Source organism: Tursiops truncatus, chromosome 16 (assembly GCF_011762595.2).
Source record: "Tursiops truncatus isolate mTurTru1 chromosome 16, mTurTru1.mat.Y, whole genome shotgun sequence".
Lineage (NCBI taxonomy): Eukaryota > Metazoa > Chordata > Mammalia > Artiodactyla > Delphinidae > Tursiops > Tursiops truncatus.
The window spans coordinates 47,296,111-47,318,515 of NC_047049.1; positions in this window are offsets into that span (position 1 = coordinate 47,296,111).

Sequence of the window (22,405 nt, forward strand, 5' to 3'; positions counted from 1 at the left end):
CCTGGGTGCCCCCATGCTCAGACATTTTGTACAGAGTGGGCCAGGGACTTAGAGGATGTTGTGGTCTCAGGGTCTGTAGTGAGGGCTGCATTGACCACATTCACTGAATCAGGAAAACACTAGCTCTTGGTGGCTGAGCAGGTGGGCGTTTGGAAACTCTAGGCAGGCCTGAAAACCTCTGGACACTGCTGGTGACATACCTGAGTCATGCTCACACCCAGCAGAGACACTGTGTGGTGACAGTGGTGTCAGGGCTCCTTTGGCAGCTGGGCTCCCAGTTCTGGGTCTGAATCGAGCTCTGAGTCCCAGCTTTGATTGCACAGAAGCCCCATTTTCCACCTCATTCTCCTGGAGCCTCTCCCAGAACCAGCCCCTTTATAGTCATAAGAGCCCCACCCCAGCCTTATGCCCTGAACAGTGGAGACACCCACCCAGAGATGCTCACTCAGGATCAGGAGGGACAGAGCAAGACAGAGGGCTGAAGCAGAGGGAGGCAAGAGAAAAGAGGGTGGACAAAGGGAAGATGCCAGGTATGGCCTTCCTGCCCAGCGAGGTAAGGGCAGGGGCACTGAGCACCTCTCTGAAATGGTCCCATTCCCAGGGCCACTCTTCGAAGCTCAGGTTGGGGTAATGGCAGAGTGATGGATTAGGGGGCCTTATAGCTGCCCAGGGCTCTGCCAGGCCCCTGCAATGCCAGCTCTCGAGTCCGCACAGCAGTCTGTGGCTCACAGTGACCTGTGTGCTCGCTGGAGGCAAAACTGAGGCCTGACACATCAGGGGAGTTGCCAGGACCACCCAGAGAGTAAGTGGCAGCAGCCAGAGCTGCCTGAAATCAACCCTGCTCATCCTGAGAGGGGCTGGGAGCCCGTAACTGAGCCTGGTGGATGTGACCCCTCCCACTCCTCTGCCCCCAAAACATTTGACCTTGTCCCTCCCAACCTTAGTCCTGGAGACCTAGTGTTGTAGGATTTCTGTGGATACCCCAGGATTCCAGTAGGTGCAGGAGTGAGTCCTGATTCCCTTCTTGAAGGCCTCAGTGCTCTGGTCCCAGGCTTAAAGTTAATCTTGGTCTAAGTGACGGGGTGTCAGCTGGGAGCTACAGTCTCTGCAGACCACAGTCGGCCCCCAGCCCCAGCCCTGAATGTGGAACAGGAGATACCGAGACAGGCTATGGGGACACAGTACCCAGGAGTGTCCTTATGACAGTCCACACACTATGGCAGTCCATCTTGTTTACTGTTACCTTCTGTGAAATGACAGTGTCTCTCTGCTCCACCACCTTCTAATCCCCAGAGGAATTTTTCTAATATTGGCCCTTCCAGAACACACTCCTTCCTGAGGTTCCAGGAGAGAATGCTTTTCCTGTCTTTTCAGCTTCTAGAGGTATATTCCCTGTGTTCCTTGGCTCCTGGCCCTTCTCCATCTACAAGGCAGCAGGGCAGCACCTAAATCTGCTCTGCTTGCACAGTCACGTTGCCTTGTTTTTTGGACAAATCTCCCTCTGCTTCCCTGTCACAGGACCCTTTGATCAAGTGTAGGAGCCCCCCCCAGGTAACCTAGAATAGTCTCCCCATCTCAAGATCCTTAATCACACCTGCAAAGGCCCTTTTGCAATATGACCTACAACATCCACAGGTGACAAGGATTAGGACCAGGACATATTCGGGGCCATTATTCAAGCGACCATAGCAAACCACTGAACTAGAAGCTTCCTTGAGAGCAGGGACTGTTCTATTGGGCACCTTGCATACTATGCTTCATGTAAGGAACAGAGGGACACAAAGGCGCGAAGGTGTGAGTGTACATGGTGTGGGGATGCACAGATCAGGCTAAGAAGGGTCCACACTCAGGGGCCATGGCTCAAACTGTGCTCCTACGTTCTGACTGCCTTGGTTGCCAATGAGATTTTGGGGGGTAAAGGGAGATCCTGTGGTCCTTGAGGACCTGCCCACTGGAAGTGAGCTGGGAGTCTGGGAAAGACCAAGGTGTTCTCCCTCTTCTCCCTTATGCTGCCTCAGAGCATGGAGACCCTTTCTTACTCACTGTCTGCATCTCTTGGAGCTGAGTGCTCAGAGTTGTTGCCAGCTTCCAGAGTGCTTAGGGCACCGTCTGGCAATCTGGGCTCTTCAGCTGAGCAGGAGCTGGGGACAAGGAGGAAATGACAGAAAAGCCAGGGGCAGTTTTTGCTACAGACGGATTACACTGTCCCAAAGGATCTGCATCAATCTTTACCCAAACCTAGGGGCCCATGTGCCTCCATAGCCCATCACCCATCTGAGGGTGCCCCCACCTGCCCTTGCCCTGTGGGCCCAGAGCCCAGCCTGAGGGTTGTGGTGGGGACTCATCCCTTCGGCACACAGTCACCAAGAGAGCCTGGGCAATGCTGGGGCTACAGTGGCAATCAGCCCTTGTCTTTGCTCCATAGGCTCCCAGTCCAGAAGGAAGCAGGCAAGTTCAACACCAGAGCAAAGGCAGGCCAGAGTCAGAACAACAGGGTTCCCTGGGGAAGGGAAGGCAGTTGTCCAGTGCCTGAATTGAGTCTAGAGATAGGAGCACAGGCTGGAGGCCAGCACCCAGGGAGAGGAAGGGCATCAACGAGGGCTCACCCTGGGGATCCTAACAGGTCCTGAGCCTGCTCCCCTTGAACCAAGGGAACCACAGCCTTCTGCTCCCAATTCTGGTGGCTTCTCAGTGACTTCTCTTCCTTACAGGGGAGGTGTGTCAACTTCGTCTTAATGTATCTCCACTATGCACAAATGCTCTGCAGACCAAAGATCTGCCTTTGACCCAGCCAGGAGTGCCTCCCCCTCAATAGCTGTTGCTCGCATGTCAACACACACACACACACACACACACACACACACACACACACACAATGGAATACTACTCAGCCCTAAAAAAGAATGAAATTGTGCAATTTGCCACAACATGGATCGACCTGGAGAGTACCATGCTCAGTAAAATAAGTCAGAGAAAGACAAATACTGTATGTTATCACTTATATGTGGAATCTAGAAAATGAAACAAACTAGTGAATATAACAAAAAAGAAACAGATTCACAGATATAGAGAACAAACTAGTGGTTACCAGCGAGGAGATGGAAGCGGGGAGGGGCAAGATAAGGGTAGGGAATTAAGAGGTACAAACTACTATGTATGAAATAATAAGCTACAAGGAAATATTCTGCAGCACAGGCAATATAACAAATATTTTATAATAACTATAAATGGAGTATAATCTCTAAAATTTTTGTACATCTAAAACTAACATAATATTGTAAATAAGGTATATCTCACTAAAATTTTTTTGAATTTAAAAGTTGTGGTGTATATATATATGTATATGTATATATATATATATACACACAATGAAATTTTATTTGGCCATAAAAAGACAGGAAATCCTGCCATTGTGACAACATGGATAGAACTTGATAGCATTTTGCTAAGTGAAATAAGTCAGAGAAAGATAAATACTGTGTGATCTCACTTATATGTGGAACCTTAAAAAAAAAATAAAACCTCATAGAAAAAGAGACCATATTTGTGATTACCAGAGGTGGGGAGTTGGGGGAGAAGAAATTGAATAAAGCTGTTCAAAAGGTGCAAACAGTACTTGGGATGTAATTTACAACATGATAACTACAGTTAACACTGCTATGTGATATATTTGAAATTTGTTAAGACGATAGATCTTAAGAAATCTCTTCATAGGAAAAAACTCTTTTTCTTTTTTTTTTTGTATCTAGATGAGATGATATAAGTTAACTAACCTTACTGTGGTAACCATTTCACAGTATATGTAAGTCAAATTATTATGCTGCTTACATTAAACTTATATAATGCTATGTTAATTATATCTCAATCAAAAGGGGGAAAAAAGAACCTCAGCTAATAAATACAGAAGAAATAATAAAATTAGAAGTCACCATTTTAGCTGCTGTATAGCACAGGGAACTCTACTCAATACTCTGTAATGGCCTATATGGGAAAAGAATCCAAAAAAAATTTTAAAAAGAGTGGCTATATGTATATGTATAGCTCATTCACTTTGCTGTACACCTGAAACTAACACAACACTGTGAATCAACTATACTCCAATAAAAAAATTTTTTTAAAGTCACCATTTTGCAATGCTTAATGAAATAACATAGACATTTATCATTAATAGATGCTTAAGCCATTAGTTGGAATGTTGCTGGGATTTAACCATGAGTCAAAACATTGCTGGAGAAATTTAATGGTGGGAACAGACTGACAAACTTGATCCCATTTACCAATCTTATCATCAGTAAAAATACAACTACCAAGTATCATGTGTCTCCTGATGTAATACAAGAAGAATAAAATCAACAACAACAACAAAAACAATTAACCTTGAATCTTACCAAGTTTCTAGCTCTAACCACTAGCTTATAGAAATTTATGATACCAAAAAAATTGTTTAATGTAACATCACAGAGAAACTATATATCTCTTTATGACTGTGCTTCCTACTTTAAAAGATTCTTAACTAATTTTCAACCTCTTGGAGGCAATACCCTCCTTGTTGTGAATCCATAAAATAAGAAAAGAGTCTTACAAGTAATAATAGGAATTAAAAAGAAGATAGAGTAGAAATATAAAAATCAAACATATTCTGAACAACTTTATACCAATATAGGGGAAAAGATGTTCCAATTCCTAGAAAAATATATCTGAAATGACTGATAAAAGAATAGACGCACTAAACAATCCAGTGTGGTAGCCTGCTCAGGCTGCCTTAACAAAGTACCACAGGCTGGGTGGCTTAAAAACAGAAATTTATTTTCTCACCGTCTGGAGGCAGGAAGTCCAAGATCAAAGTGCCAACAGGGTTGGTTTCTGATGTGGTTTCTCTTCCTGGATTTCAAATGACCACCTTCTCGCTGTGTCCTCACATGGCCTTTCCTCTGTGCCTGTGTAGTAAGAGAGTTCTGGTGTCTCTTTCTCTTCTTATGAGGATATCTGTCTTCTGGGATTAGGACTCCACTTTATAACCTCAATTAACCTCAGTCACCTCCCTAAAGGCCCTAATCTCCAAATACAGTCACATTAGAGGTTAGGGTTCAAAATCTAAATTGGTGGGTGCACAATTCAGTCCATAACATTCAGTAAATATTGAGTAAATTTTATCAGTTTAAAAAGTTCCCACAAGGAAAACACCAGGCATAGATTATATCATATCAAATATTCAAAGAGGAGATTATTGTGATCATGTTCAAAGTCTTTCCAAAAAAAGGTGAAAACATTCCCAAACACATTTTATGAGGCTAGTATACCTAATATCAAAATCAGATAAGAATAGCACAAAAACAGGAATTAAAGGGCAGCCTCTCTCGTGATCACAAGTTAAAAAATTCTAAACTAATGGTAAACGCAATCCAGCAGTGTTCTAAAAAATTATCATGATCAATTTGGGTTTAGTTATAAAATATTAAAATGTAATTAATCACACTAACAGATTATTCGTGAAATGCACATATTCTTCAAAAGAATATACAGAAAGAGAATTTAGATAAAATTCAACACTCCTTCATGATTTGTATCAAACCGAGAATAACAAGGAAACTCCCTAATCTGACAAAAGATATCCAACAGAAGCCTTCAATAAATACCATTCTTAAACGTGATGTGTTAGAATTATTCTCTTTAAAATCAAGAATGCCTCCATCACAACTTCGAGTCAACATTTCATTGCAGAACTAGTCAGCATAATGTTTTTGGGTTTTGTTCATTTTTTATAGAAACACAAACAATTCTACAGATAAATTTTTATAATAACAGAGTTTAGCAAGTGGGGTGAGTGTATCAATAAATACATAAATTTCTTCAGGATAGCAATCATTTAAAAACTCTGTATTAAAAGTGCCATTCCAGGGCTTCCCTGGTGGCGCAGTGGTTGAGGGTCCGTCTGCCGATGCAGGGGACACGGGTTCGTGCCCCGGTCCGGGGGGATCCCACATGCCGCGGAGCGGCTGGGCCTGTGAGCCATGGCCGCTGGGCCTGCGCGTCCGGAGCCTGTGCTCCGCAACGGGAGGGGCCGCAACGGTGAGAGGCCGCGTACCGGGCAAAAAAAAAAAAAAAAAAAAAGTGCCATTCCAATAGCATCAAAAATACAGAGTATATAGGGAAGGCACTTGACAAAAGAAGTCAAGATATTCATAGGGAAATTTATAGGAAAGGCATTGAAAACAACTCAAATAAATGAAGACATTGCCGTGTTCACTGATAGGAGGAGTCCAGATCACAGATTCAAATCCCTCCAAATATTTACAGTTATTGTAGTCGAATATTAGAAGGTTTGGCTGGGGAGAGGAGTGAAAACAGTGTGCTACTTCTAAAATTTACATGAAAGAGCGAATGGATTTGCTACCCAAACTCAAGTCCGTGTGCCCGACGCACTATGAGGCCAAATACCAGAACGTCTGAGTTTGGAGCAGAGAAAGGTTTATTTCAGGGCCATGCAAGGAGACAATGGCTCATGCCTTAAAAACCCCAAACGCCCGAAAGCTTTCAGCAAAACCCTTTTATAGGAAAGGTGAGGGAGGGGCGTGATTAGTTGTTGCAGACATCTTGGTGTCTGATCCTTCGTTCTTGAGGTCAGGTCACAGTCAGGTCACGATGTTATTAACATTTGTTAGTAACAAATGTTATTCTCTGTTCTGACAAGAAAGGGAAGGGGAGGCATTTAATTGTCTCCGCGCCTCCTTTCGACTTTCAACACTTAACCAATCCCATAAGCAAAGAGACATCATTACCCCTCGTTTTACTTGTTCAAGGTCCCAAGGCCGGACTTTCGTCCGCCGAGGTGCAGGCGCCGGCTAAGCGAGGGGGTCCCTGCGCAGGCCGATCACTCTGCCCGGGAGCGTTCGTCCAGCACCCAGTCTGGGTCCTCCCGCCAGTGCCCAGGTCCAGCTGAAGAGGCAGAGCTCAGCTGGCGGCGCCCTCAGGGCCAGGTCTCCAGACCCTGCCCAGCCTGAGGGAGCCAGGCGCCCAGGACCAGCCCTCAGGCTCCTCAGGCCGCCTAAATGGGGGCCGGGTCCCACGGACTGTGACCCATGGAGACCACCGCCGCCGCCATTAGGTCCCGGAGGCGGGTTTTGGGGAGAGGTTCGGCCACTGCTTCAAGGCCTGGGCCCAGTCCGTGGGCGGCCATGGCCAGGGCTCCACAGCCCTCAGCCTGTCCCCGGACCCCCAGCTCACCTGGCAGCCTGAGGCCGGAAGGCCTGGAGGGCCCCGGGAAGAAGGCCGCAATCCACCCCTCACCGCACTCCCTGCCGCGAGGGCCGCTGGGAGGATGACTAAAGGTCACGTTCTAACGGTCTCGAGCTAATGGTCGCAAGTTAACAGCTGCGAGCCCACCACGCCCCGCCCCCCCCCCCCCCCATTAAGTTTTTGCATGTTTCTCCATGGAGCAGAGACAAGCCATCATCACTCAGCCCTCTCCGAATTTCTGGTCCACAGACCCTGTGAGCATAACGAAATAGTTTTGTTTTGTCACTCAGCTTGTGATGGCTTTTACAAAAAGTAGATAACTGGCATGCCCTTCAGTCACAAGGGACTTTGACATCCTTGCAGGACCTTCTTCCCCTTCTAGATCCTTCCATCCACTGGGTCACATGAATGACCACTGCAACACTCTACACTCCGAGTTCCTGGACCTCCTCCCCCACAGCGATGTCCTCATCTAAGCCACCTCAGCTGCCCTGTTTCTGCTGACAAAAAGGCAGGATTTCTCCAGGATTTTAATGGCCACCTGAGAGGGTCTGGGATGAGGAACAAACGGCCTCATCTTACTGCCCCTCCAAAGAGCCCCTGACTCCCCCCTCGGATTGTCAACAGGCAGGACACTGAGCAGAGCTGCAGGTCACAAAGTCACCATGCCAACCTTCCTGTCCATCATAAGGGACATCACAGGGAATTCTGCCCCCTTGGGGTGGGGTAAGGGCCAGCCCCCAAGGCCAGCCCCCAAGACCAGCCATCTTTGTGTCTTCTGCCCTCAGGGCAGGTACCGGGGGAGGCTCACAGCTTTGGGGAAAGGGCTAGAGGGGCCGAGGACCCTGGGAACGCGCAGACACAGCAGAGGCCGGCGCCTCAGGTGGCCTGAGTGGCCGGCGTCCAGGGGGGGCCACAGGGGTAGCCAAAAAAAATGGGAAGCAGCGGGTCTGGCATGCCGGGGCCCACGCTCTTCCTGCTGCTGGTGCTGCCGCCGCCGCTGCTGAGCGCGGGGAGCTTCCAGCACGACGGTCCAGGCTGGAAGGACCTCCATCACCTCAGTCTGGACTGGGGGAACCTCTACCGCCACCTCATCCAGGACGCGGGAACCTTCCACCACCTCCGCGGCCCCAGCACCTGGACCCGGAAGAGACGGGCAAAAGACGAGAACTCCTGCCAGAGCTCTTTTGACCTCTACTTCATCTTGGACATGTGAGTGGCCCTCCTGCCCCTGACGGCGCCATTGGTGGTAGTACTGCTGTCTCTGATGTCAGTGTGGGCAAGACGTGGCTTAAACAGACGCCAGCTTCTGTGAGGGGAGAGGGTGGAGTAGTCTTGGTGAGACCTCTGTGGCCTCCCTCCTTGTCCTGAGGCAGAGGGAGTGACCCGGACATTCGTTTCCTGGGACTTTTTCTTTGGGAAAGGAAAAAAGGCCACCATAGGTTTCTGGATGGTTGTCAGTCTCTCCATCAGCTTGTCTAGGACCTGTGGCCTGCACGCCCCTTAAACAGCTGGAGGGGCAGGTGATTGCTAGGCGCTATCTTCTCAGCCCTTGGGAGAAGCTCACTTTGGGTTTGGGGTTGTGTTTTTTGTTTTGTTTTGTTTTTCACCAAATGACCTCTATTTTTCCTGGGCCCCAGAGAGATTGCCGTGTCATCTGTTAGGCATTCTCCTGGTGTCACTGCTTAGAAAGTCCTTTGCTTTGCTGGTTCTAAATGTTTTGCTTCTTTCTTTGACTACTTAGAGATCCACATTACAGTTTGTGTGCACTTTCTGAACGCTTTGGTCTTTCTGCACGTGGCTTTGGGAAACCTGGGCTGTGCATTAGGTACCTTCTGGCCCTCAAGGAAGGAAAGGGATGGGCTGGTCTTCAGACTGGAGAGATTGCCTTGGTTCCATTTTCAACTCCTCTATGGAACTGAGGATAAATTTTACTTATTCGGTAATAACAGTGGTTTGACTCCCAATATCACTGAAGCACTTCATGGTCCCCAAAGCCCGTTACTGCACATCTGCCATCCTCAAAACAATACTGGGATATAAAGCAGGGAAAATATTTGCATATGCAATCTCCTGGAAAGGGGAGCAGGCTCCCAGAGTTTGGGTGAAGTAGCCCAGAGGCTGGTGGGGGTGACAGAACCGAGGCTTCCTGTGTTTCCCTAATTCCAGCATCCCAGTTTGTACTTCCTCTGATTCCTCTTATTCTCTGTGGAGACTGATGACTGGGGGGGATGTGTGCCCCAGCCCACTAGCTTCTAAGCAGAGGCAGTAGAGGTGGGAGCACCCTGCTTGCTAGAAGAGAAATTCCCTCCTCACGGTTCAGTGGCAGGAATTCTGAGATGCCCTGGGCACATCTTGTTGCCCAGGGTGGTAGTGATTCCCCTCTTGGGCATTGGGGTTGGGGATGTATGGGCATTGTAGGGGGATGACAGCCTCTTTGGGTCAGTCTTTCCAGAGAGTGGCAGTGAGTCCAAAGGGTCCTGTCAGCTGCCATCCTGTTACAGTGCCACTGCCCACACCCCTGCTGTCTGCAGTCAAGCCCAGTGTGGGCACAGCACAGCCCCAGGATGGATGGGGAAGGGCTCTGGGGACAGGTGGATCACTTATTATGTTTCAGGGATGTGCTGAACACTAAGAACAACCAAGAGCTTGAGGAAGTAGGTTCTATATCCCTACTTTAAGGAGATGAAACTGAGGCTGGGAGTACTAAATGATTTGCTCAATGTCAATCAAAGTTAGTTTGCTGCAAAACATTAAATAGTGGAAGGATGCTCCCCTTTCCTCTCCTCCAAGAAGGGTGTGAGGTAGGGGGACTAGAAAGGCACCAGAGAAATGGCTTCCTGAGCCAGGTTGTCCCCACTTCCCACCCCTCTCACCCACCCCCCTCCCCCACCTCCTGCCTCCTTTGGCTTCTTAAGTGCTGGGAGGCAGCACTGATCCCTCTGACATAGCTGGTGTAGCCGTAAAAAAGATGTTAACATCTTTGAATTGGGTTGTTTGGTTTTGGTTGTTGAGTTGTAGGAGTTCTTATGTATTCTGGATATCAATTTCTTATCAGATATATGATTTGCAATTGTTCTTTCGTTCTGTAGGTTATCTTTTCTTTTTTAATATTTATTTGGCTGCATCTGGTCTTAGTTGCAGCATGCGGGCTCTTCGTTGAGGTGTGCAGGCTTCTCTAGTTGCAGCACGCAGGCTTCTCTCTAGTTATGGCTCGTGGGCTCCAGAGTGTGCAGGCTCAGTAGTTGTGGCACATGGACTCTCTAGTTGTGGCACTCAGGCTCTAGAGTGCACGGGCTCAGTAGTTGTGGCTCACGGTCTTAGCTGCCCCACAGCATGTGGGATCTTAGTTCCCCAACCAGGGATCAAACCCGTGTCCCCTGCTTTGGAAGGCGGATTCTTAACCATTGGACCACCAGGGAAGCCCCTCTCTTTTCATTTTTTTTCATGGTATCCTTTGTACAAAAGTTTTTACTTTTGATGAAGTTTGGTTTATCTCTTTTTTCTTTATTGTCTGTGCTTTTGGTGTCATATCTAAAAACCATTACAAAATCCAATATGATAAAGCTTTTCCCCTATGTTTTTTTATAAGTTTATTAGTTTTAGCCTTTACATTTAGGTCTTTGATCCATTTTGAGTTAATTTTTGTATATACTATGTGGGTGTAAGATAAGAATCTAACTGCATTCTTTTGCGTGTAGACATCTAGTTTTCCTAGAATCATTTGTTGAAAATACTGTCATTTCCCACACTGGATAGTCTTGGTGGTACCCTTGTCAAAAACCAATTGAATACATATACGAGGGTTTATTTCTGGGCTCTCCATTTTATTCCATTGTTCTATATGTCTGTCCTTATGCCAGTACCACACTGTTTTGGTCAAGCTATTAATACAATAGCTTTGTATTAAATTTTGAAACCAGAAAATATGAATCTGCCAACTTTGTTCTTATTCAAGATTTTGCTTATAGCCATTTGAATCCCCTGAGATTCCATATGAATTTTAGGGTGCCTTGAGGAGGTCTGGTTAATGCATAATGCAGAAGCACAATGAATATTTGGGAGAGGTCCATCACAAATGGGGGCATGTCGTGCATGTTTCAATTCTGACTTAGTCTGATTGTCTTGCCATAGAAAACTTTATGATTTTCCTTATGTTTTAACAATGATTCACATATTTTAATTTTTCTTTCAGCAATGTATTCTAGTTTTCAATGTACTGGTCTTTTGCCTCATTGATTAAATTAATTCTTGAGTATTTTATTCTGTTTGATGATATTGTAAATGGAATTGTTTTCTTAATTTCCTTCTTGGAATGTTCATTATTAGTATATAGAAATATAACTGATTTTTATACATTGATTTTGTATCCTATAACTTTGCTGAATTTCCTTATTAACTCAAACATTTTTTGTGAAATCTTTGGGGGTTTTTACATGTAAGATTATATTATCCAAGAACAGAGATGTTAACATCTTTTTTCCTTATTTTTCAATTTGGATGCCTTTATTTCTCTTTCTTGCCTAGTTGCTCTAGCTATAACTTCCAATGCTATGTTGAATAGAAGTGATGAAAGCGGGCATCCTTGTACTACTCTTCATCTTTGGGGAAAAGCTTTTAGTGTTCACCATTGGTATGTTAGCTGTTTAGCCTTTATCATGTTTTTCATAGAATTTTTCTCTATTCCCAATATGAGTGTTTTTATGAAGAAGGGATTTTAGATTTTATCAAGTGATTCTACATCAGTTGAAATGATCACATAGTTTGGTTTCTCTGATATATTAATTTTATTAATTACATTGTTTGATTTTTACATGTTGAACCATCTTTGTATTGTGGAAATAAATCCTACCTTTTCAGATGCTGCTAGATTTTTTTTGTTGAGGATTTTTGAATTTATATCCATATGAAATATTAGTCTGTACTCTTCTTGAAGTGTTTGTCTGGCTTTGGTGTCAGGGTAATGCCAGCCTCATAAAATACGTTTGAAAGTGTTCCCTCCACTTCAGTTTTTTGGAAGATTTAGAGAAGGATTAGTGTTAATTCCTCTTTAAATGATTAGTAGAATTAATCTGTGAAACCATCTGGTCCTGGACTTTTCTCTGTTGGGAGATTATTGATTACTGATTCAATCTCTTTACTAGTTATAGGTCTATTCAGCTTTTGTTTCCTCATGATACAGTTTGGGCAGGTAAGAGTGTTTCTTGGAATTTGCTAATTTCATCTAGGTTATCTATTTTGCTGGCTTACAAGTTCCAGTGTTCTCTTATAATCCTTTTTATTTGTATAAAATCAGTAGTAGTGTCCCACTTCATTCTCTTTTTTTTTTTTTTTTTTTTGCGGTACGTGGGCCTCTCACTGTTGTGGCCTCTCCCGTTGCGGAGCACAGGCTCTGGACGCACAGGCTCAGCGGCCATGGCTCACGGGCCCAGCTGCTCCACGGCATGTGGGATCTTCCCAGACCGGGGCACGAACCCGTGTCCCCTGCATCGGCAGGCGGACTATCAACCACTGTGCCACCAGGGAGGCCCCCACTTCATTTTCTGATTTCATTAATTTGAGTCATCTCTCTTTTATTTAAATCAATGGATATAAAGGTTTGTCAATTTTGTTGATCTTTTCAACATACCAATTTTTAATTTCACTGGTATTTCTCTGTCTGTTCTATATTTTATTTATCTCTGTTATAATCTTTATTATTTCTTCCCTTCTGCTACTTTGGGTTAGTTTTCATTTCTTTTTCCAGTTTCATAAGCTGTAAAGTTAGTGTACAGATTTGAGATTTTTCTTCCTTTTTAATGTATTTGTCTACAGCTACAAAGTTCCCTCTCAATTCTACTTTCACTGTATATTTTGGTATGTTGTGTTTTCATTTTCAGTTGTCTCCTGGTATTTTCTAATTTCTCTGTGATTTCCTCTTTGACCAATTTGCTGATTAAAAGGGTATTGTTTAATTTCCACATATTTGTGAATTTCCAGATTATTTTCTGCTATTGACTTATAGCTTTATTTCATTGCAGTTGGAAATGATTTTAAGTTTTGGGGTGATTTCCATCATTTAAAAATTTTAAAGAAATGCTTTGTGGTCTAACAGGTACTCTATCCTGGAGAACATTTCACATGCACTTGAGAAAAATGTGTATTCTACTGTTTGGGAGAAGAGTGTTCTGTACATATCTGTTAGGTACAGTTGGCTTATGATGATGTTCACATCCTCTATTCCCTTATTTCTCTATTTTCTTATATTCTGTCTGATTGTTCTATTACTGAAAGTGGGATTTTGAAGTTTCTAACTATTACTGTAGAACTGTCTGTTTCTCCCTTAAGTCTGTCAATGTTTGCTTCCTAAATTTTGCTTCTCTGATACTTGGTTCTTATCTGTTTATAATTGTTTTGTCTTCTCAGTGAAATGACCCTCCTGTAATTATATAATGTCTTTCTTTGTCTTTTATAACAGTTTTATATGTAAAGTCTAGTTTGTTAATTATAGTCATCCCAGCTCTCTTTAGGTTTCTCTTTACTTGGAATATCTCTTTTCATCCTTTCATTTTCAGCCTCCTGGTGTCTTAGCATTGAAAGTGAGTCTCTTGTAGACATCATATGGTTGCATCTTTTTTGATCCATTCTGGCAATCTGTACCTTTTGATTGGAGAGTTTAATCCATGTACATTTAAAGTAATTACTGATAGGGAAGGACTTACATCGGACACTTTGCTATTTGTTTTCTACATGTCTTCTAGCTTTTTTCTCCCTAATTTTCTCCATTTCTACCTTCCTTTGAATTTAGTTGATTTTTTTTTTTTTGTAGCGACAGGTTTTGGTTACCTTTTCACTTCCTTTGTGTGAAGCTATTTTCAATATCTATTATAGATATTTTCTTTACAGTTACCTGGGTATTCATGGTTACAAGTTAATATTCTCATGTATGATATATATATTATATATATATATATGTAATTTTCCTGATTTTCTTTCTTTTTAAAAATCATTATTTGTATTCAAATATATTTGACATATGTCAAATAAATTTAGATAGCACCTCTATCACATCACATAACTATTATTTCTTTTTTTGTGGTTGGAATAATTAAGATCTAGTCTCTTAGAAAATTTGATGATTAAAATAAAATACTGTTGTCTGTGTTCACTAAACTGTGCATTAGATATCCAAGATTTATTTGTCAACTATTTGCAAGTTTGTACCCTTAAACAACACTTCTTATTCCCCCAAGCCCCTGGTAACCACCATTTTACTCTGTTGTGACGAGTTGGGTTTTTTAGATTCACATATAAGTGATACCATCGAGTATTTGTCTTTCTCTGTCTGACTTATCTTACTTAGTGAAAAGTCCATCAATGTTGCCACAAATGGCAGGATGGCCTTTCTTATGGCTGAATTATATTCCATTGTATATACATACAACATCTTCTTTATCTACTCATCTGTTGATGAGCACTTAGGTTGTGTCTATATCTTGGCTATTGTGAATAATGCTGCAATAAACACGGAAGTGCCTATATCTCTTCAATATCCTGTTTTCATTCCCTTTAGATATATACCCAGAAGTGGGATTGCTGGGTCATGTGGAAATTCTATATTTAATTTTCTCAAGAACCTCCATACTGTTTTCCATAGTGGCTAAAGCAATTTACATTCCCATCAACAGTGTAAAAGTTTCCTTTTTCTGTGTGTCCTCACCAATGCTTGTTATCTCTTGTCTTCTTAATTATAGCCATTCTAACAGGTGTGAGATGTATCTCATTGTGTTGTTTTTTTCACATCTTTATTGGAGTACAAATGCTTTACAATGTTTTGTTAGTTTCTACTGTACAACAAAGTGAATCAGCTATATGTATACATATATCCCCATATCCCCTCCCTCCTGAGCTTCCCTCCCACCCTCCCTACCCCATCCCTCTAGGTCGTCACAAAACACCGAGCTGATCTCCCTGTGCTATGCAGAAGCTTCCCACTAGCCATCCATTTTACATTTAGTAGTGTATATATGTCAATGCTACTCTCTCACTTCATCCCTGCTTCCCCTTCCCACCCCCGTGCCCTCAAGTCCGTTCTCTACATCTGCATCTTTATTCCTGTCCAGTACATTTATTAAATGTACTGATGTCCATTAGGTTCATCAGTACCGCTTTTTTAAATCCCATATATATGCGTTAGCATACAGTATTTGTTTTTCTGTTTCTCACTTACTTCACTCTGTACGACAGATTCTAGATCCATCTGCCTCACTACAAATAACTCAATTTCGTTCCTTTTTATGGCTGAGTAATACTCCATTGTATATATGTACCACATTTTCTTTATCCATTCATCTGTTGATGGACATTTAGGTTGCTTCCATGTCCTGGCTATTGTAAATAGTGCTGCAATGAACATTGTGGTACATGTATCTTTTTGAATTATTGTTTTCTCAGGGTATGTGCCCAGTAGTGGGATTGCTGGGTCATATAGTAGTTCTATTTTTAGTTTTTTAAGGAACGTCCATACTGTATCAATTTACATTCCCACCAGTGCAAGAGGGTTCCCTTTTCTCCACACCTTCTCCAGCATTTATTTTTTGATGATGGCCATTCTGACCCGCGTGAGGTGATACCTCACTGTGGTTTTGATTCACATTTCCCTATTGATTAGCGATGTTGAGCATCTTTTCATGTATCTGTTAGCCATCTGTATGTCTTCCTTGGAGAAATGTCTATTTAGGTCTTCTGCCCATGTTTGGATTGGGTTGTTTGTTTTTGTGATATTGAGCTGCGACGGCAAATGAGATTGTTTCTTTAATTTCTCTTTCTGATCTTTTGTTGTTAGTGTACAGGAATGCAAGAGATTTCTGTGCATTAATTTTGTATCCTGCAACCTTACCAAATTCATTGATTAGTTCTAGTGGTTTTGTGGTGGCATCTTTAGGATTTTCTATGTATAGTATCATGTCATCTGCAGTGACAGTTTTATTTCTTTTCCAGTTTGTATCCCTTTTATTTCTTTTTATTCTCTGATTGCCATGGCTAGGACTTTCAAGACTATGTTGAATAGTAGTGGCAAGAGTGGACATCCTTGTCTTGTTCCTGATCTTAGAAGCAGAGCTTTCAACTTTCCACCATCGAGTGTAATGGTAACTGTGGGTTTGTTGTATATGGCCTTAATTGTGTTGCGGTCTGTTCCTTCTATACCCAATCTGTTTGAAGTTTTTAGCATGAAGTGTTGTTGTAATTTGTCAAATGCTTTTTATGCATCTGTTGAGATGATCATCTGGACTGTTATCTTTCATTCTATTAATGTAGTGTGTCCCACTTTTTAATTTGCATGTGTTGAACCATACTCACATTCCAAGGATAAATCTCATTAGGACATGGTGTATAATTATTTTGATGTGTTCTCTTTTTTTGAGTTGAGTACATAGTTCTATTTTTTAACTGAAGTATAGTTGACTTAAAATATTTTATTAGTTTCAGGTGTTACCATTAGTTTAAAAAGTTGTCTTGCACTTTAGCATGGAAGCTTCTGATAGAAAGTTTATATTGTGGGAGTTGTCAGAGTCTAGTGTTTGCTACCCAGCAAATGTTGGACATAACCGTGTCACACACATCTGCCCAGTGCAATGGGTAGAGCATGGGTTTTGAGGCGAGATCTGGATTCAGATCCATGTTAGCTATGGAAATTGTGGAAAATTCCATGACTTGTGAGAGCCTCAACTTTCTTATGAAAATGAAAATAATGAAAATGAAAATAATGCTGATATTATGGGGTTGTTCTGGAATTGGAAATCATGTATGTAAAGTGCCTGGTACATACATCTCAATGAATGATAATCTTGATAATGTTAAAAGAATCTATTCTTAGTTTCATCACTATTTGTTGAGAGATTTAGATGCAGCCTAGAGGATGCAGAATGAATGCTAGGACCAACTAAGAGCCTTTTGTGGGAATGGTGTGCCAGAGAGCCCTGACCCCTGCCCACCCCCACACCTTTTCAAGGGGCAGGAGAGGAGTAGAGAGCTAGGAGTGGTTTATTGCCAAGGGGAATTGAGGGACCAAAAGAGTCATATCAGAATCACTGGAGGCTTTTCCAACCAATGCATTCTACATCATTTCCTGTGGAACAGCTCCACCAAGCCTGCCCAGCCATCCTAGTTTGCCACCAGAAGTCCCTCATCCCTAAAAGTTCCTGAGTCCCAAGCACACAGGTCTGGTTGGTCACCCTTCCCACACTCACACTGATGAAGTCATCACCACCACGGTGACCCACTGAGGTCTCTGAGGGAGTGTGGCAGCCTTCAGCTACATTGGTGGGCATGGGGGTGGGGGCGGGGGGAGTTGCTAAAGGGTCTGCTGGAAACTGAGGAGACAGAAATTCTGCCCACACAATAGATGCACCTCATCTGTCTGACTCAGGTCTTCTTCATTTTCAGGTCAGGCAGTGTGAACAACAACTGGATGGACGTTTACGCCTTTGTGGAAGATTTGGTCAAGAAGTATGACAAGTACGACTTCTCCAAGTTTCAGGGTATTTACCCCTCCCAGGCAGAGTACACAGCTGTTTAGACTCAGTGGCCATGGGAGCCCCTCGGGTCAGGAGCACAGAGCCCAGGGGGGTGTTCTGAAGCAGAAGAGATAACACTGGTTCCATCAGGTCTCAGCAGCTTTCCTGGCTCCTACCTGGAAGTCGGGCCATATTGTAGGGGACACAGTCTGCCCTTGAGGACCTCATAGATGAGGAAACAGGCAAACCAGTAACACGAAAACTAAACACCAGGTTAAATGGTGCCAAGGGCCAAAAGAAAAGGGCGAAGGACTTATAAGGCAAATTAAAAGGAAAAAGCAAGAATTCTTAGGAAAAAAGTCAAGGATGGTTTCTCAGAGGATGTGTAATTTTGAACTGGGTCTTGAAGAATGGGGAAAGACAGGGTAACGGGACCATCAAGGAGACTTCTTGTGCAGTGAGTGATCTGTTCAGCTGGAGAGTAGGGTTAACTCAGGAGAAGGCTAGGAGATGAGGCTGGACAGGACAGATTTGGACCAAGGTCATCAGGGCTTATAATGCCAGGCCAAGGGACTTGTATTTCCTGCTATGAACAATAGGGAGCTATAGATGATTCTTGGTCAGGGGTCTGACATGATCAAGGTTGTGTCCCAGGAAGGAAAGTCTGATATTGTGGGTAAAATGTTTTGTAACAATAACGAGGAGCAGTAGGGAGCTTATCCATGAACCTATTGTAGCATTTAGCTAAAAGATAATGAGGGTCAAAAGACCAAAAGGCAGTGGCCAGAGAGAAGAAAGGGAGGGATGTATATGAATAGCTACCAAGAAAGAGAATGATTTTTCTAGATGAGAAAAGACAAGGCAGGGAGGGCTGTGAAGGGAGGAAGAGGAGTGAAGGTATAAAGAGACAAGGCAGGGAGGGCTATGAAGGGAGGAAGAGGAGTGAAGGTACAAAGAATCTTATAGAAGAGGAGAAGCCAGCTGGGAGGCCCTCATGCCACGGGCATAGGTGTCTGTCTCCTGGTGTGTGCGTGTGTGTGTGTGTGTTTGGGGCGGGGGGCGTGTTGGGAGCATAGGGCTGGGGCAGGATGCCATCCTGGCACTTTCTTCCAGGAAGGCACCACATCTCCACAGGCCTCGTTCACCAAGATTCCTAAAATCCTTCAATAAGATATAGGAGCTTCCAGGGTTTGGGAAATGGACCCCAAAGGGGAAGAGTTGGGGTGAGGAACAGAGAAATTGGAATGTACCTTCTTTCTGGCTGCTCATTGGCTTAATTTTGAGCCTGTGTCACGTACACCTTCTCATGAGCACGTGCTTCCTCCCCAGCCCTAACCTGCGAATATCCTTCATCACCTACTCCACTCTGGGCCACACCGTCATGAAGCTCACCTCAGACAGGTAAGTACTGCTTTAATCCCCCAGGCAGGCCTGGTGGATGGGGTCCGTTGAGAGACACAGGGAGCTGACAGTTCCCACTGGGAGCAGGCTGGGCCATCCTGGGCTCCCCTCAGCGTCCACTCTGACCCCCAGCCCCGGCTCCATGGCTCCCACTGACCCCTGGCTGCGCTGGCCCTGGCAGACCCCGTGCTGCTAGACCATCTCCGCCCCCTCTAAGCCCTGCCCTCCACCTGTCCTGTGTCCTCTCAGCGCTCTTCCCTTTCCTGAGAACTGGCTCACTGCAAGGACGCCTGGGATCTGGTGGAGCAGATGTGTGGGCCCTTTGTGAACACTGGCCTGTGTTGGGCACCTGCTCTGTGTGTCACTCTCTGCTCTGGGCCAGTGGGGGAAGAGGGGAGGCACAGTCAGAACCAGGAGGCAGGGGTGGGCAGTGCTGAAGTGCTGGAGCTTCAGTGGAGGGGAGCTTGGTCCCTTGGTGGGTCTGAGACAAGGGAGCCCATGAGTGTGGGCTGGGGTGCAGGAGGGAAGCATCACATGCCAGCATCCTAGGCGGGCCTCTGGGAGGGCCCAGCGAGGTGCCCAAAGCCCTGGAGGTGGGAAGCTACGGAGCTCCCAAGTAGCCGGGAGGTTCCGACGCTCATGATGCAAATGATCGGAACCCAGGGAGTGTATTGGTGCCAGTGCGTGGACACAGCACTCCCCATGCCTGACTCCCAGGAGAAGAACGGGCTGTGCTTCCTGTTAGGTGAGCCAGGGGAAGACATGGTTTTGTGTGTCCCTGTCTTCTGCATTTCAGAGGGAGAGAGACCTGAGTGAGGTTGAGGTGGAAGATAGCAAGTCAGTGGGGGGCTGTCAGGCAGGTGGCAGAAAGAGAGGCGGGGGCTGGGCGGGGGCCTCTGGGGGAGGAGCTGCCCGTGGGGGACCGGAGGACCGCTGCATCCTCCAAGGCAGGGGTTCAGAGCCTGAACCAAGGGAGCTGTGGGGAGGCTCTTGAGGGTCTCCGGGGTCCTCTCTGGAAAGTAGAGGTGACGATGCCTTCCTCAAGGGAAGGTGTCAGAAGTGGGAGTGGGCTCAGGGGAGTGAAAAACGGGGTGGAATCTTAAGAAGTGAAGGGCCTGATGAGGGCGTAAGCAGCCTAGTGCACAGAGCTGGGAGTAGGGATGGGGCGGGGGCAGCCCAAGAAGAAGGCCTGCTCAGGCAGGAGTGAAGCCGGGCCAAGCTCAGGCCCGGGCCAAAGGCTGGGGAGCGATGAGAGCTCCAGCATATTTGGGGGTGCTGCCAACAAAAAGGAAATCTCCCCCAAAGTGTCAGGAAGAGGGGAGGGTGTTTGTGCTGGGGTGGGCAGGGCCTGGTTTGGCCTCCACTGGCCCTGGGTCACAGCCTCCTCAGCTCCTGGGCTTGGTCAGGCAGGGCAGGACCTGGGGCTCTCAGATCACACCTCACGGCAGAATCCCTTCTGCGCAAGGCAAGAGCCAGCCTTCAGGGACCATGTTCTCCTTAGACTTGCTGTGACAGCTCAGCCCATCACACTGCACTAGCCTGAACCTAAGCCCCAGCCCTGGTGTGTCCCAGTCCCATCCCCTGCATCTGCTTTAACAGAGGCCGACAGCCCATCCCCATGGCAGCCTGGGGTCCCTGCTCTTCCTCCCACATGGACGGGCCTCAGGCCTCTTTTCCAGCTTATGGTCTCTTTCTTCAGGAGCACATGAAGCCCAGGAGCTCTAGACTCTAACGGAGCATCCTGACTGCTTCCTTTAGTGCCGATCCAGAGGGGGAAGTGGCTTGGAGGGACCAAGTCCACCTCAGGAGTCTGTGGCAGGGGAGGAGGGGACAGGGCAGGGGTATCAGCAGAGTGACCTTTCCAAACTCAGCCTTGCCTGTTGGAAGGTGATGCGCCCTCACCAGGGACCCCTTAGGTGCCAGCAGTACCGCCAGTCACATTGGTGGTGCTGGATTCACAGGTGCGCAGCCATGGGTGCTCCCGCCTCACCACGGACGGTCAAGGCAGGGCCCTTGCTGAGTCCGCCGAGGTCTGCATGCCTGAGACAGAGATGAGCACATTGAAAGCCAGGCCCTACCCATGGGACCAGCAAAGCAGCATCCTCCACACCCGCTGAATGGGGGACAGAGAAGCGTTGACCAAGGCCAGTCAGTGTCAAAAACACAGGCAGAGAGGTCACCACAGGGCCACTTGTGTCCTCTGTGGTCCAGGCAGGTCTCCACAGGGCAGAATGGCACCAGGACAGCTGATCTGTTTTGCAACCGTCAACCCTCGTTCCTCCTCAACCCCCTTTACTGTTTTTTTCAGAAATGAAATTCGTGATGGTCTTAGCAGACTTCAGAATATAGTACCTAGTGGAGCCACACACATGCAGGAAGGATTTAAAAAGGTACAGATCCTACAGCTCTGAGAATTTATTCTGCTTTACCCAGTTCTTCGAGTATTATTGGGTCATCTCACTGCCCTCCACCAATTTCCTTCATTTTGTTGCAGGCAAATGAGCAGATTCAACAAGCTAACTCAGGAGGTAAGCTGCCTGCTGGCGTCACTGTGCTCAGGTGGGACAGAACCAGGTGCGGGCCTCAGCGAGGGCTGGTGCAGACCCACCTTGGCCAATCCTAGCGCTGACCTTGGAGCGAGTCCCTTGTCCTCTCTGTGCTGCAGGTTCCTCCTCTGCGCAGTGAGGATTAAAACCACCCCTAGGGATGCTTCCAAGAACCACATGGCTTCATGCATTACATTCCGGGTTCTTACTAGGTATCAAGTGCTTGACCTATGGTTGGGCTGCATGAAAAAGAAAAGAGAACTTCCAGGGATGGCGAGCAGACGGGGTTCAGTTTAGGGAACAGAGACCTTGGTGTCCCCCTGGCTGCCCACACTTTGTCCACCACAGCTCTGGCTCTGCCTCCTTTCCCTTGAGCCTCTTCCCTCCGGTTGACTCTCATCCTGTGACTGTGCCTCCGCCAGTGGAAATGGCTGTACTTGGCCCAGACCACCTGCATCGAGACTGTAGGGTTGCAGCCCTTGTCAGGAAGGATGCATGGGCTGCTGGGGAAAGGCGGGGAGCTGGGCGGGGGCTGCTGCCCAAGCACCTTGACCTCGAGTTCTGAATAGCAGGACCCACAGAGCCAGCAGCAGTGCCTGCCGGCGCCGCCCAGGACAGGGCCCACTGCCCCCTGACCCAGGGGGTGTCTTGTGCAGTCGGTCGGCTGCTTCTCCCTGCGCTCACCTGAGAGGCTTGTCCCCGTCCAGTGAAGTAGCTGCAGTTGCC